Source organism: Chaetura pelagica, unplaced genomic scaffold (genome assembly GCF_000747805.2).
Source record: "Chaetura pelagica isolate M959 unplaced genomic scaffold, ChaPel_1.0 scaffold221, whole genome shotgun sequence".
Taxonomy (NCBI): domain Eukaryota; kingdom Metazoa; phylum Chordata; class Aves; order Apodiformes; family Apodidae; genus Chaetura; species Chaetura pelagica.
The window spans coordinates 2,005,728-2,021,396 of NW_009952533.1; positions in this window are offsets into that span (position 1 = coordinate 2,005,728).

The following is a 15,669-nucleotide window of genomic DNA, read 5'->3' on the forward strand; positions in this document are numbered from 1 at the left end:
TCTTACTGGGAATCAGAGCTCTGCTCCATCAGGTGCTTCACAGACACAGACAAGGACCTGGACCCAAGTGTAAAATATTAGAGTTCACTGAAAAATGTGCTGGTACTTCTCCATCATGGTTGAAATTTGTGTGCCGAGTACCACTTAGACATCAGAAAAGAACACATTCTTTTTCTTAAACCAAAATTAAAAGCATTAGAATTTTAATTAGCTACAGGGTCAAAGAGTTGATGCATACCCAAATAAAAGCTGAACTCATAGGAAATAACTGCAAATAGTACTGTTCCTTGACCCACCTAAAACTCTATTGCATGTACTTGAATTCACATCTCTTTCTTCACTATGTCAGCCACTTGCTATTAGTCTCTGATGCTTATCCTACTTGTTCCTTTTATCACTCTTAATTCTATTGGACAACAATTAATATTCTCTACTGTACTGTAAAGTGTATTTGATGTATAAAATCACATATCAACCAAGTATAATTATACAGCAGAAATCATTTACACTTACCATTTCAGCATCTATAAATAAAACATCTCCCTAAGGACTCATTCATATCATAACACCAGTTCTTCCCTTTGGGAAAAACAGGCATCAAAAATACAAATATAAAAGAAGAAAACAGCCATAGCTTAGGAAGAATAGTTTTGCAACTTAAGTGCAAAGTTTGGACTTAAAAGACGTAGGATTGCTGCCAGGCTGCAGCAAAGTGCAGTGGGTTTTGCTGCACATTACTCTAGCAGGAAATAAGATTGAACGTTAACCAAATAATTCACTACAATAGTAAAATCAACTTTCAATATTTAATGAAAACAATAAATAATAGATTGTGGCTGTCAACCTAAAACCTCACCAATTTGAAAGGTGGAATAATACTTATTCAAACACACACAACTGTGCACACACACTAAATGAGGGCTTTTTGGTTGTAAAATACACCTCAAAAAAACATCTTCAGATTTTTGTTCCTCTATTCTAGAGTTCACTGTCAGGCAGATGAAACCTATCATTGTTATCATTATGTTCTGAACTGGTCTAATTTGAAAATAATTTTGAAGTCAAGGTCTTATGATGCTTTATGACCTCCTTTTCTCTTTCTCTGAAATATTCTTGGAGTCACTTGAAAGAGAAATACACATATGGTCTACTGGATTAAACAGGGAGGTAGGAAGGCCAGATTATTACCAAAATAATTTATATTTCCTTTTGCATTGGCTGTATATTACATGAGCTGTAAGCAAATGAGACTCGCCAAATTTATAGTCAGCTATACTTTGGGTTAAAGAACAGACTATGAAAAGAAATTTTAAATTAACCAGAGAAGTATGGCCATGTGGGGATGGAGGCTAACAAGACCCTGACATGCAACTGGAATGCAGTTCTTCCTACAGCATATAGTTCACCTATTGTACTTATCATTTAAGGATTTCAAATCCCATAAAGTGGAAATTTGCAATGGCATTATCAATAAAAATAGATCTTTTTCTTTAGCATCTCTCTCAAAATAGACAGCAGTGAAAAGAACTAAAGAGAAGTAGCACTGTTCATTTGATTGTACAGTGATACCTCTTTAAAAAGTTTCTTGCAAAAATTTAATGGAAAGTTCCTGTTACCTGGAACAGCCTATGAATGATCCAAGAAGCAGAATGATTTTAGAAGGTGCATGTTCTGCAATAATCCTAGCAAAGCTGATCTTTCAAAAACAACTTATGGAGAAAAAGGACACCTTTATATAGGATTTTGATACAAAATAAAGCAACCACAACAAAAAAAAAAAGGGACTTTGTATTCTTCTGCATCCTTTAGTTACCTTTGAGAAATAAGGATTAAGGATTATAGTTCCTTATAGGCAGGTCATTCTATAATTATCTACCAAAGGACTTACTGCACTTCCACTTTGTAATAGCCAGTATTGTCTGGCTGGAGACAAGGTGCCAGCTGAATGCCACGTTTCAGCTTCTGTGTTCTGATGAATATTTAAAAGTTCATCCTAAGTAATTATCCTGATAAACATAAAGAGTAGCAATTGAAATTTGTTCAGAGAAGGGTAATATTTCTGCAGTGGAAGAAAACTTCAGGAAGTACTTTTGTCAATCCTAGGAAGGCTTCCACAGTAACATGTAACCTTCATCCTTGACCCAGCAAGTCTGAACTGCATTTAATCGGTCTGTCTGCAAAGCTATGAAAAATTTATCTTTGTGTACTGTAAAATAAAATGTATATATTTCATGCAGCTGGGAAACAACATCTACTATTCAGAGCTGCTGGCAGCACAACAGAGCACTTTCCTTGTTAAACTCTCTGAAACCATCCCCTTCTTTCCAGCCCTGCTTTTAGGTACACTGAAGAAGCCAAAAATATAAAAGTCTACAAGAGGAGAGCATAATCACTGCAAAACTTAAAGAATAAAAATCATTCTTAGCAGAAGCACATTTAGTGCAAATCCTGAACCTTTCAGACTTTTGGGTTGTTTGTGGAGCTGGAGAAGGGCCTATCAAAAAAAAACTGACCAGCTTCACTGAAATGAAAACTTCATGTATATCCTGCCCATTTTTTTTCTTAACTTACAGATCTTCCTCAGTATCAAGCTACTTCTCATAAATCCCCATGAGTAACAGCACGTGGACTTTTACGAGATAAATCTCAATACTATTAAGAACCCCAGTTTACTATTAAAAAGCTAAGCTTTTCAATATACAATCAAATAAACATTCAAAGATGAGGAATTTACACAGGAAAAGACAGAAGCTTTCTAATCTATAATTCATGTGTCTGACAGTGTGAGTACTCATGACAGTTTTAACATGCTCTCACAATGAGGCCATTTTTATTGCTGGAAAATAGAATGGGTTAAGGCATATCTACAATGAAGAATAAGTCAGCCAACAAATCTTTGCCAGGAGACTCCCTCGTTGAGAGACAACATGCTGGAAAAGCTACACCAGTCACATAAAGATATAAACAAAGGTAACAACAGGGCTTATTTCACCGCTGAGATGTAACTACTCAAGGCATTTTGCTGGCAACAAGATCTTAGTAGCAGGGGAGGAGCAGATACTATCTTCTCTGTTGCCTTTTAGTATATATAAACCTAGGAAAATTTACAGCACAGGCTGAGTCTGAGCTGTGTAAAAACAGTCACTGAAAACCTGGGAAAACACTGTCTGGTTAAAAATAGGAAATACATTCCAATAAGGAGTGTAGACTTTTCATTGATCCCATACTGACGCATCAATAAAATGTCTCATGTTGTAAACATCACTAGTTTATAGGACTGAAAACAATAGCACTTATGTCTTGGCAGGTCTTTGCCACCAACAGGTATGGACCTACTCTCCCACAACCCATAAAACAGGCTCATGCTGCAGTTATAATTATGCAACTATAACTAGTTCGATAAAAAGGAAACTGAAAGGATATGTATCTATGGTTGAAACAAGCATTTTGCTCTTCTGTTTTGTTTTTATTTTTTCTGCTTTCTCTATAAACTTTTCAAGGCAGTGGATCTTCCACTATGTGCCTGAAGCAATTCACACACACGGTGAGCTGCTATTGTAGTGCCGGAAAAATAAACATTAATAATATTAATGTTTGAATGTATGACTAGATCTCTTCACCTGTGCAATGGTGATATAAATAATTTACCAAACACACCAGAAGCTTGTGTGTGGCTTGCAGAACCTATTCTGAAAAAGTAATAAAGGAAGGGAAGTGATTAGTCACTAAGGTTCATACAGAGAGTATTCCTGTATGCAAGCACTACCAAGATGTAAGACCATTTTAACAATTTTAAAGACACTAGCAGTAGAAAGGCAAGAAAAAAAGAAATGAGTCTCAACTGCTCAGTAATGACAACTTTCTGACACTGCTTTCCTTATTGTCTTTAACTTATATACGTAGAAATAAAATGGTAATAAAATTATAAAATTAACAGGCTCGTTTTTCTTTGGTCCTGAAGAGAAAAGGAGTATTCCCTTAAGTATTGTTTTGGGATGCAGTGAACAGGTGCTAAAATTCTGCTTCCCCATTTCTCCCTGAACGTTATTTAGTGCTGCTGAGTGTAAACTGGTAAAGCACTAGTATTTATATGGTTTTATACCTGCAGGTGTTGGTGTGAGCTGAAATATTTTCTTTCAGACTTCAGTAACTATATGATAGTTACACAATGCAGAAATACATGCTTCTGAACACTAATTAAAACCAAACCCTTTAAGTACATATTCCATTTGCTTTGGAACATCAATTATAAAACCAGATGTTACAGCCAGATGTCAAATAATTATTTTTCGTAAGCCACAGCTTATAGCCGTGTAGCCTCCATTTATCATCTCAGATGGGAACACTTAATTTGACAGCAAACATTTTGGTTAATAGCCAATTTCAACATTAGCACTTGTTTTTGAAATTTTATGTAAAGAGATGCGATAAAACTGTCTACAATGAAACTTGTGATTTCTGTATCTCAGCATTTACAAACCCTGTCTATCTGTGCATAAGCTGCAAATGTTTTAGACACATGTGAATGTCTGTAGAAGTATGTCTCACTTACATGGACATGCATTTTTATACATGCAAGAACACATAAAATAAATCTAGAGATAGATGCTGCTGCCTAGAAGGAGTGCTCCTCTTTCAATAAATTTATCTCTAAGAACCTGAAAAGAATAGGTCTTTCCATCTGTGCTTCTTGACAATTACAAATGCTTATTCAAAAAGTTGCATCGTGATACTTTTGCTGTATGAGCTAAAGAGAAATTTAGACTTGGAACTTTCAGGGCAGCCTATATTTAGCAACACAAATCCTTTCTTCACGTATGCTTCTTGCATTTCTAGGTGAAACCTATGCCAGATCTCCAGCTGCCGTTAAAACTGGCACAGATCCATTGACTTCAGTACTGTGTTTCAGTTTCTTTTACATTTATGGCAGGAAAAAAATAAAAATTCTATCCATCCTGGAGCCAGAAATGGTAAGGACAGGGGTGAATGCTGGCATACCTTACAAATCTCCCAACAGATACCAATCTGCCCTGCATTTAGCCATAAAGGTGAACAGTCACACACAGCAAGGCTTCCTTTGAGAACTGGATAATCAAACCAAATCATGTGACAAATTTGTCAAAAGGGCAAATTCATTTTAATTGACTAAAGCCAGGATTTGATTCTCCAGATAGTGAGAAGAGACAAGTACACTATTTTGCCTATGGCATTCCAGGTTTGAATTATTTTATCCAGATGGCAAAACACATTGTTTGGCTGTGGATGACATTTTTTCAAATCCAGAGGTCAATGTTAGAATAAAATCCTTAAGAAGAAAAATCAAATTGTTTATGTAGCCCTACCACAAACATGTATTTTTATTTTATTGTGCTGTGAAAAATTGGGGAATAGGCATTTTGGTTGTTCCTATTCACAATCAAAGAATTTAACACACTAATAGATCAAGAAACTGAACAGGAACCTACAGTATCCTGTATCAAATAACCACCTACAAATGGGAAATAGAGATGAATCATGACAAACCTGTAATTCTTCAATGGGAGGCATGGCCAGATGACTGTAACCGCTAATTCGAAAACCAGAGTCTCTTAACTGCAGATTAACATAGGAATCATGGCCAACATCCTTCCTTTCCTGCCAACATAGAAGAAATGTACATGCCTGCTGTACTTTGCTGCTAAAAAGGGCTTCAGAACATTTCTAAATGAAAAGCAGCGCATCTGAAAATTTTCTTCCCAGCCTTGCCTACAGGCAAGTATGCTTGGTTTCACCATGAAAGAAGTTCTGAGCAGAAAAAAACTATTTTTTCTAAAAAACATGATATAGTAAAATATAAAAAAAAAGTGAGGGAATATCAGCAGTTTGCTCTAAGTCAGTATCACTTCCTAGAAGACCCTGGAATCAAAAAGCCCAGGACTCTTCAGGTCCTCAATCCAAGACAGCTTTGCCATACAGACTGCCTAAATGGTGGTGACATTAGGCTGTAAAAAGTCACAGCTCGCTGTAGAGAGTCTGAAGACCATAAGCATCCTGACTGTGGCAGTAAATGTTTCTGTTAACTCTTCCACAAAGATGAGAGGCAGAAATGCAAAAGCCCTGATGGTCACCAGACTGAAAGGGCCTTCCAGATTCTGGCCTGATGAAGATGGGAGAGTTAAGACTTCTGCTGCAAAAATAACTATTTTCATTTTTTTTATGATGGTTTCTGACTTATTCTTTTCCATAATTTTTTTCCTGTTTCAGAGACTGGAAATTCCACCTTTCAGAATTGGTGGAGCATCAGTCTTTTAAGTGCTGGGCAGTATGCAAGCAAAATGAAAACTGAACAAATTATTTGAGAAAGTTAGTAGATCAGAACTCACTCTTGTCTTTTCTTTCCAGTTCTGGAAGAAAAAACAATACTGAAACATCTGAATTATTAATATCCTGAAAATTCCAATCTTTCCAATGTCCTGTAGTAGTTAAGTCAGCACAAAGCTTCTAAGGCAAGTCTCAGTTCCATTCTGGGTTTTGGATACCCGTATCCAAATACCAAAGAGGCTGAATTTGGTACTGAAATTTTGATATGTACAAAACGAGGTTCTGACAGAGGAAAATACCTGTATACAGTAAACGTAACTTTTGGCTTAATTTCTATGGTCTGGCAAAAGGCTTTAAGTGCTCTTGTATCTGTTAATGTTATAGGAGCAGTGCATTGCAATTGAATTAACATGGCAACAAGTGCATACCAAATGTAGAGGCAATGAGAAAGTCATATCCTACCTTTTCCTATATGTTGCGCATGTTGAACAGCTCAAACATTCAGATCATTAGCCATAAGAAGTTGTTATTCCAGTCACCGACATCCATGTTTTTACTTCAGCAGCCATAACACTCCTAATGTCTAAATGAGTTTGCTTTCCCAGAGTGTCTGGGAAATGGTTTTGCTAATCTCAGTCTACAAACTCATTACCAAACTGAACTTCAGCATCTTTTCTAGTGTCTAGCCAGAATATCAAGTTTCAGACACCTTTCACTACTCCTTATTTATGCAATTCTTTATTAAACCTGCATTTTACCACCATTTTTTACAACGTGAGCATATTAAGTTACAAGGTTCTGGATAACTGGAAAAGATTCAGCAACAACTCCAGAGGTACCAAAGATTTGCGATGGAAGTGTAAAATAATTTAAGGAGCAGCAATATCCACAATGCTGGCAGTGGAACAATTTGATGTTGATGCAATTCACGTGGTTGCTGCAGTGTGTTTTCCATTTTACACAGGAAGGTACCTTACATTCCTTCCCATCTCCTGTTAGCCTAGGAATTTCTTTCTAAAGAATAGCTGTTTCAAGAGTAATATCAAATTACCACAGCAAGATGACTGACACAGCAGCTAAATCTGCATTTATGAAGTACTGCAGACACTTGCAACACTTTGCAGACATTAACTCACTAACCCTTCAACATCCTCTGCAGCGCAGGCAGGAGGAAATGGAGCATGGGTACAGCCATGGTGTGGCAGCCAGAGCAGTTCACTGGGTACAAGAAAATAGGGACAGACGCTTATCAGAAGACAAGAGGACAAAGGACCAGAACTGCATGAGGTCAAAGGGGAAATCACTATCAGGTATCAGGGATAAAAAACCCCACCTCTTACAGAAAAGGTGTACAAGCATTGGCACTACCCGCCTTGCTATGAAATGACCATCCTTGGAGTTATTCAAGATTTGCCTGGAGAAAGCCCCAGGCAACTGACTTCTAAGTGGAATTTAACTACAAAGTCAGTTCTTCTTCGACTGGGCTTGGACCAGACAACTTCCCGTGGTCCATCCCAGCCTCAATTATTCCATATTTGATCTTACTTTCCATCTGACATTCAGCATTCCTCAACTTGGACATAGATAAAGGAAGTCTCTATGGTGGGAAGTTGAGCCAGCTTTTCTGTAGAAAGCAACAGAAGAAGAGCACCACGTTGAGAAAGTTAGAAGTACTTTCGGCAGCACACCCAACATTCTTTTTCCTTTTTAATGTTTACTTGATCCTCTACTACATTAAAGAAAGATAGAATGCACTAAAAAACCCACAAATATTATTACTCTAATATTGTTTTGTCAGGCATTGTTTTTCTGGAAAACACTATGACATGCTGAGGCTTTAATGGACTTCTGAAGGGCCATCACCTCCCTGTGCCTGAAGAAAGCCTATAGCTGGAGGTGTGTCTGATCTGGGAAGCCTGTCATATTCTACTCTAAGATCATCACAGTGGATATAATATTTTAAGAAACTCTTGAAAATTAAATGTTTGTCTGGTGCAATAGCTTTAAGTTGGGTAGTTCTGTATTTTCATCTTTTGCTCCATCTGAATCTCACTTTTTATATAAAGTTTGAAAAACCTTCAAAGAAAGTACTGAAAGACTAAAAAAGCACAAGTATCCTACAGAACACAATCCATAAAAATCCAATTTATTTCCATTTTACTGCTGAAGTAAAATTAACAATTCCAAGAAAGCATTCTTCTTACAGTTCACAAGAAAGCTAAAAATGCATTTCAACTGTAAAAAAGTTTTAATGTTAACTCCTCTTACTTACTAAACTAAGTAGTTACAATTTCTATCACACCAATGTCAACTTAATTTTCACAAGGAAGAAAAATTCCTAAATATTTAAAAATTAAAACAAAACATGATTTTCTCTCTCATTCATCCCAACTTCTAGAATAAATTGTAAAACTAATTTAAATATATTTTGGGGTGTTTCATTTTGGTTTTATGAGTTTGCTGTGCATTCGTTCAAAAGTAGCTTAAAGAAAGCAAATTAAATCAAATATAGTAATGCAAACTGACAGACTAAAATCAAACAAATCTATAATTTCTCACACAGAGACATGGAATTAAGAAAATTATTACCGCTTCTAATTATCATAAGCAAACAGCTGGCACAAAAAGTTGTAAGTGACCAAAGTACACACAATTCTCTTATTTAAATTTATTTTGGCCTGGGTATGGGTTCTTGGAATGAAGCAAGCACATAACTAATTGATTTACACACACTAATTTGTTTATTTGAGTTAGAACATACACTGCTGAAAGACCTGGCAGTGAAATTAACTGAGAAATGTCTGATGCTTCTTTCTTCAGCATTTTATCATAATTCCTTTTTTTATTACTGTTTTTTTTCTAGTGGGTACATGAAATACGTGAAAGTTGCTGTTGTTGTAATACTGATATATAAACAGAAGAATGTGGCTTTTCCCTGACTCCACTGCAAAGAAAAACAAAATGAAATTTCACCTATCATCAGAGTTACATGTAGCTGTATTTTTTCAAAACTACATTTACTACTGACTGTATGTGAGAACTCAGGTCAAATAACATTCTCATCCATGTTCCTTCTGCCACAGACTCCCCTTCATTTCTCCCACTGCTTCCAAAGCTTTCTTGACACTTGGAGCAGCATCACTAAGGAGCTAGAAGGAATACCCCAACCTGAAACATCATCTATCACAAAAATCAGTAATGATCTGCTTGTGAATAATTAAGAATATATAATCTACAATTTTAAATAATCTGATTTCAAAAACAAACATATTGAGGAGCATATTTAACACCAGACACTGGATAAATACTTACTCAAACCACTAATATTTTAAAGGTATAATTATATATTAAGTTATTTTATATAATTATATATTAACTATACATTAATATATAGTATATATTAATTATATATAATTATATATAATATAATATTGAACATTATATATTTTATATAATATTATATATTATAATATAATATATTATAAGAGGTATAATTATATATTGTATACATCATGTACAACAAGCTCTCTATGCTATGTCAAGGAACAAGCTCACTGACCATTACTTGCTGACATTTTAAGTTGAATTAAGAAAAACCACCAAAACATTAAAAAATCTAAGGGTTTAATTTTCTTTGCACTAGAAGGTCTCATTTTACGTTAATATCATTCCATTTGCTTACATTTTGCTTCATTCTTACCATGAAGATGCTTGTTTAAAACCACAGAAATTGTCAGCAATTTGCCTGTGTCATATTTTTCTTCCACTGTCACTTAAAAAAACATGTATCTGATATAGACAACATTGACCAAAGCAACAGGAAACTACATAAATCCAAATTACATCAGCAGAGCAATACAAAGAAGGACCGACTCGGTGAGTGGAGCTTTGCTATGGCATACTATCAGTACTAAACTGCTCACTTAAATCAAGTTAATCCCAGTTCATGTCAACGTAACTAAGAACAGATACTGGCTTGTCTGAGTTTCCCTGACTTTACAACTCCATTGACCTCAGTGGCATTACTTTGGGAGATTTTTTAGAATTAAAATATTTATGGAGTAATCTACTCTTAAAACACTACTACCTTTATTAGCGGTTCACTAGGTCACTGCTAAAAGATTACCTCAAGTATTACAGTTTTAAAGGCTTTTTTTCATAACTCACATCTTCCTAAAAGTGAATTTTCAAAATTCTATGGATTTAGGAGCAAAACTACTTAATATTTTTTCTTTCATTCTTAGCTTTGAAGGTTTGAGAGAATAAAATCTGCTAAAACCCCAAGTGTACTTGAGTCCTGCTTCTATTTGCTAGCACCTGGAAAACCTGTCTACATTTTGAAGCTTACAAAACAAAACGACATGTTAATGTCAACACCATTCACAACCTAATCCTGCTTCAAGATTGGCCTCACTATATGCCTAAAATCTACAGTGCAAAACCAGTTTAAACTGCAATCCAACTGTAAATACCAGTCTTTCTTGGTGGAGTCTGCCAGAGCAGTTTTTGCCCTTCATGTGAGTATGCATAAACGTTCATAAAATTCAACATGGAAAGCACTAGAAACAACACTGGGAAGATTCAACAAGTCTAAAAAGAACCACATAAAACTTTTCTTAACATCTTCTAAGTTAAGAAGAACTACAAAACTAGGAATTAACCTTTTCAGTTTCTGCATAACCCTTGCTTCATATTGAAGTTGAGTCTAAATTAGATTCTAATCATTAATCTGGATGTCTCAAGAAATTGTACAGCCCCCTCAGCTAAGAAGGTACAGATCCTGAGGTGAACTGCTCCAGCCAGGTCTGCATATGGGCTATTCTGAAAGAACACAAACATCTAACGCCACAGGCCAGAGAAAACCATCATACCATCTACTCTAACCTCCTTATACCTCAGATCCTGAATTTCACTCAGATACACAAAGACTGAACGTAGCATCTTCACACTAATAATAGGGAAGGTAATTTGTTGTGTGCAATGCTGGATGATGCCAACAAAAAAAAAGGAAGCTAATGAGCTAAATAGTGAATGAACAGCTTCATCTTTCAGGAAGAATATAATCCTGAATTCCTAATAAATACCTAAAACTGTTTGAGACTGTAGGTAATAATCTTGATTTTCCTTTAAGGAGATTGACCCAAGAATATGCCTGATTTATCATGGTACATCTCCTGTTTTTTTTTTCTGTTTGTTTGTTTTTGTTTCAGTTTGGGTTGTTTAAGAATAATTTAATCAATTAACTGGATTCTTAGAATTAGCTAAATTATGTATTAGGAGGACTAGTTAGTATGAGTTAACAATTGTTTAATGATTTTAATAAAATGTATTAGAACTGTGCTTAAGCTTTTATGTCCACAGTTTTTTGTGTTTCACGAGGTACAGAAAGAGCAAATAATTTCTGTTTTGAGAAAATGCATATAAAGTTTCCAAGGAGATTAGATACAAAGCCAACACCTGACCCAGTCTAGAGTCTCTCTAGCTTTAAGTGAAGACAGAGCTCTCCTGTCCCAAATCCTGCTGGCCCCATGACATTCACAATTCAGATGTCCCAAAGGAGCAAAATGAGGCACATGAAGCTGCCAGTAACCAGTCCTCTCCCCAACTCCAAAAATATCTTGCTCAGATTGCAGCCTCACATTATAACGGTTCTGAGCAGATGTGTCATTTCCAAAATTCAAAGCAACCATAGAAAACTAGACAGTTTTTTTCCTTCAGCACAGGGCTTCCATCACACACCTGTGACCTGTCCTTGACTTTCCTACACAGTTTGGTTATGCCTCCCTGTACGTTAAGGGACCCACATGCTTTCTGTTGTGGTTGCATTTCAAATGCTGGCAGGAAGAACATGGTGGGAGCTGCTGGCTGAGAGGGGCTCAGAAGAAAACAGAGTGAGAGCTGGAAGAAGTTGAGTTGGGCTCACGCATTACTTTTCCATACATATTCATAAAAGTTTTAGACAGTATGGGAACTCCCAAATGACAGATAATCCATTTTCATTACCCACATATTTCCATTGCAAATTTAGTTCATATTGGCCTTCTTGAAAAACAGCACCATACTCAAACCTAAACAAGATGTAGCACATTTCAGAATATTCTTTTCTACAGCTCCACTGTTACTCTAGAAGGAATTAATATTAAAAGTAGCCAGGGTGACATCTGCATTAATATATACGTGTGTCACCTATGCATTTACTCTCTAATTAAAGCAAGAACCTTTATGTCATTGTAGAGTGAGGTAAAGGACATTTTTCCTGTCTGGATAAGCTTTGGTACACCAGTTTCCTCCCTAAAGAGCACATAATAGCTACATTTAAGTAAATCAGGTCAACATGTCCTCCTTTATATTATGTTAAGGTAAACTAGCCTTCCTGTCCCACTGCAGTCTGATTTTTCTTTATAGCTATTTAAAACCTATTATAGGTTAACATTAACATTCAGACTGCTTCCTGCACTGTCTGATTTTGCTGGATGATAAACTTAATAGCATTTAGTGAGAGACAGCAACTGAGAAGTTGGTGGAAGGAGGAATTTCATCTCCAACAGCAGCCTACAACGTTTATAGCTGTTTAATAACAACATCAATAAAAACACAGATCTACTGTAAAATGCCTGTGGTGGCAATTACTCTAGTTTGTTTACTTTGGCTACAGCCACCAGAGAACAGGATCTATTCTGCTTACCAAGCACTACCCCTTCTTTTCCAGTCATTCACATCCCACATCTGGACAGAGAAGAGAATAAATTGGGGTGGGGAGCAGGAAAGTACAGTGGACCAATACCATACTGCACCTGGCTCCAACCTTACTTCTTCAGCACATGGACTTTCATTCCACTGTTGTGGCAGGATGCATTAGTACTGGTATGCAATGCTCTGCACACAAAACTTAACCTTGGAAAAGACATTACCTCACAAGAAAATAATCTTGCACCATATTCATTTTTCAAGATTGAATTAAGCCTGTTTCAGTTAAACGTGAATATCAGTAGTTTGGAAACCTAAATCTGATGCATATGTCACTCTATACTGCCTCTGAGGTTCAATCAGTGGATGTTTAAAATCCTTTTTCTGGTAGCAGGTAGCAAAAGAGAGACTTAGAATAATTTGTCAAGAGGCTTCTGATTCCCAAAGTTAATATATTTTGTTCTCAGAAATAGTATGGCTGCTAGAGACAGCAACTTTGCATTTGTGCTCTGGGTTGCTTTGGAAATAATTTAATTACCCAGAAGCAATATTTCCATTATGAAACACCATGTAAGCTACTTTTACAACATTCAATTTCTAAATACACTCACACGTAGCTGATACCTGAACTCTTCAGGAAAAAAAATCAAAAAAGACATTGAAAGGGAAACCTTTTTGTTAACCATGACAACTGTAAAAATGTCTGTCTTTACTTTTTGGGCTTTCCCCTTTGCAAGACATGCTCCTTCAATTGTGCAAAAAGACCACTGGGATATTTGAACTCAACCTGGAAGCCCAAAGCTGGGGTTATGCAACAAATAATTTGTTATTAGGTGCAAAGGAACTTTAAACTTGTTTCAGTTAACAACAGCCCAACCAAAAATTTCATTCTCTATATAGATAACCTGGATCTATATCCAGACTTCCCATGGTTTCATGCTGTGGCTCTTATTATCAATAACAACAAAGTCTTGTTTTGAAAAACCCTGTCACATTTATGATTGCATTTCAATACTATTTGAGCCCAACTAGCTACACTAGTATTTTTTCCATCACATGGGCCTACTACACATGTAAACCCAGTGTCCATGCTCCTGCCTGATGCTATGCTATATATAAACATGTGACATTATTTTTATTTCAGTAGCACCTGTACAGGAAAGATGCTGTATTTAAGAAGGAATCCTTAAGTCATATGAAGATTCCAAGTTTAAAACTTTAAACATTATTTATTCCTTATTAAAATTATTTTTTCTAACAATGGGCAGATTATTTTCGTATTCATTAAGTTTTGGTAAAATGTAACTTGCATTCTACATGAGAAAATCACAGCGGGCAAACCCTGTTTAGAAGCAGCTTGAGGACTACTTGGTGGTGACAAGCAGTAAGTGAGCAAAACCTGACTATCTGAAAGAAGGATTAATTTTATGTTTCATTAAGTTAGAGAGAGCTTTGGGAACATATCATATAATATGATACACCTGAAGAACATAAATGGTGCTAAGATTATTCTAATAAATTACCAACCCCAGAATTTGCTCTGGTTGATATTTTCCTTATGGACAGGGAAAATAAGGAATTTTCAAATATTTCTATGTGCCTCCTTGGCCAGATTTAGCTACCTTGTTTGTGCATGTATGGAGGTGTTGCAGAACTCACTGCTATCTCCTTGCCAAAGAAGTAAACCAGACAGATACCAACACTCTCCTCAGTAATAGAGCGGCACAAAGCAACCCAGTCCTTTCTTATCTGATAATCTTCCTCCTCAAACAACAAACAAACATCTAGGAGTACAGATTTTCCTCTATCTCTCTGAGAAACCAAGAAAAAGTCCCATAGCTGTTTTAAAATTTCCCAAAATTTCCCCAGCAAAATAAATGCCCATCACAATTCCAGATATCTGATTGTATTTGCAACATATCCTGAACATTTTTTCCATTCTTGAGTATGAGACCTCAAGGTGGGCCCATGAGACGTGAAGGGAGGAAGCTGGGCAGCCCTGTAATGAGAGAGATGCTGGGCTGCATGTCTAGCAGAGCTCCTCTGAGCACACAGCTGACAATATACAGCTCACCCAGCTATAACGCATCAATTCGTCTGTGCCTCATGATATGAGAACAGAATTCAATCCACACATCACAGCAGGGATGGAAGCAGAAGTCAACCATGCAAGTTTCATTCTCAACACATGAGACTCAAAAGGTCCAAATAAGAGGTTTGCAAAGGACATCAAGGAACACCAACAACATGACCGTCATGAAAATTCATGTAATCAGAAAAGACAGGTACCGGAAAGGCCCATTCTGCTTCCCACACGTCAGTCCCAGAATCCAGTGGCATCCCAGAAGACTGCAGATACTCAGAAGTATGGCTGGCTCCCGTGCCTCTTTGATAACCCTTTGGAAAAAGGCAGGGCTTAGCACAAACAAGAGAAAACCATGGAATCTAGTCTAAATCAGCATCTAGTTAAGTCCCCAGCCAGCAAAAATATGGAGCTGTAAAAGCACCTTTCCACTCCATCTCACTTGAACGTGGCAAGAACTAACTCCCGAACCTCACAGCTGCAGGAAAATACAGTTGGTTGGAAAAGGAAGACAAAGTCACTTTGCAAGCCAACCCTTGAATGCTGAGCCATAGCTGCGTGCAATACCTAAGGCAAGCATGCAGGTGGCATGTAGGGAA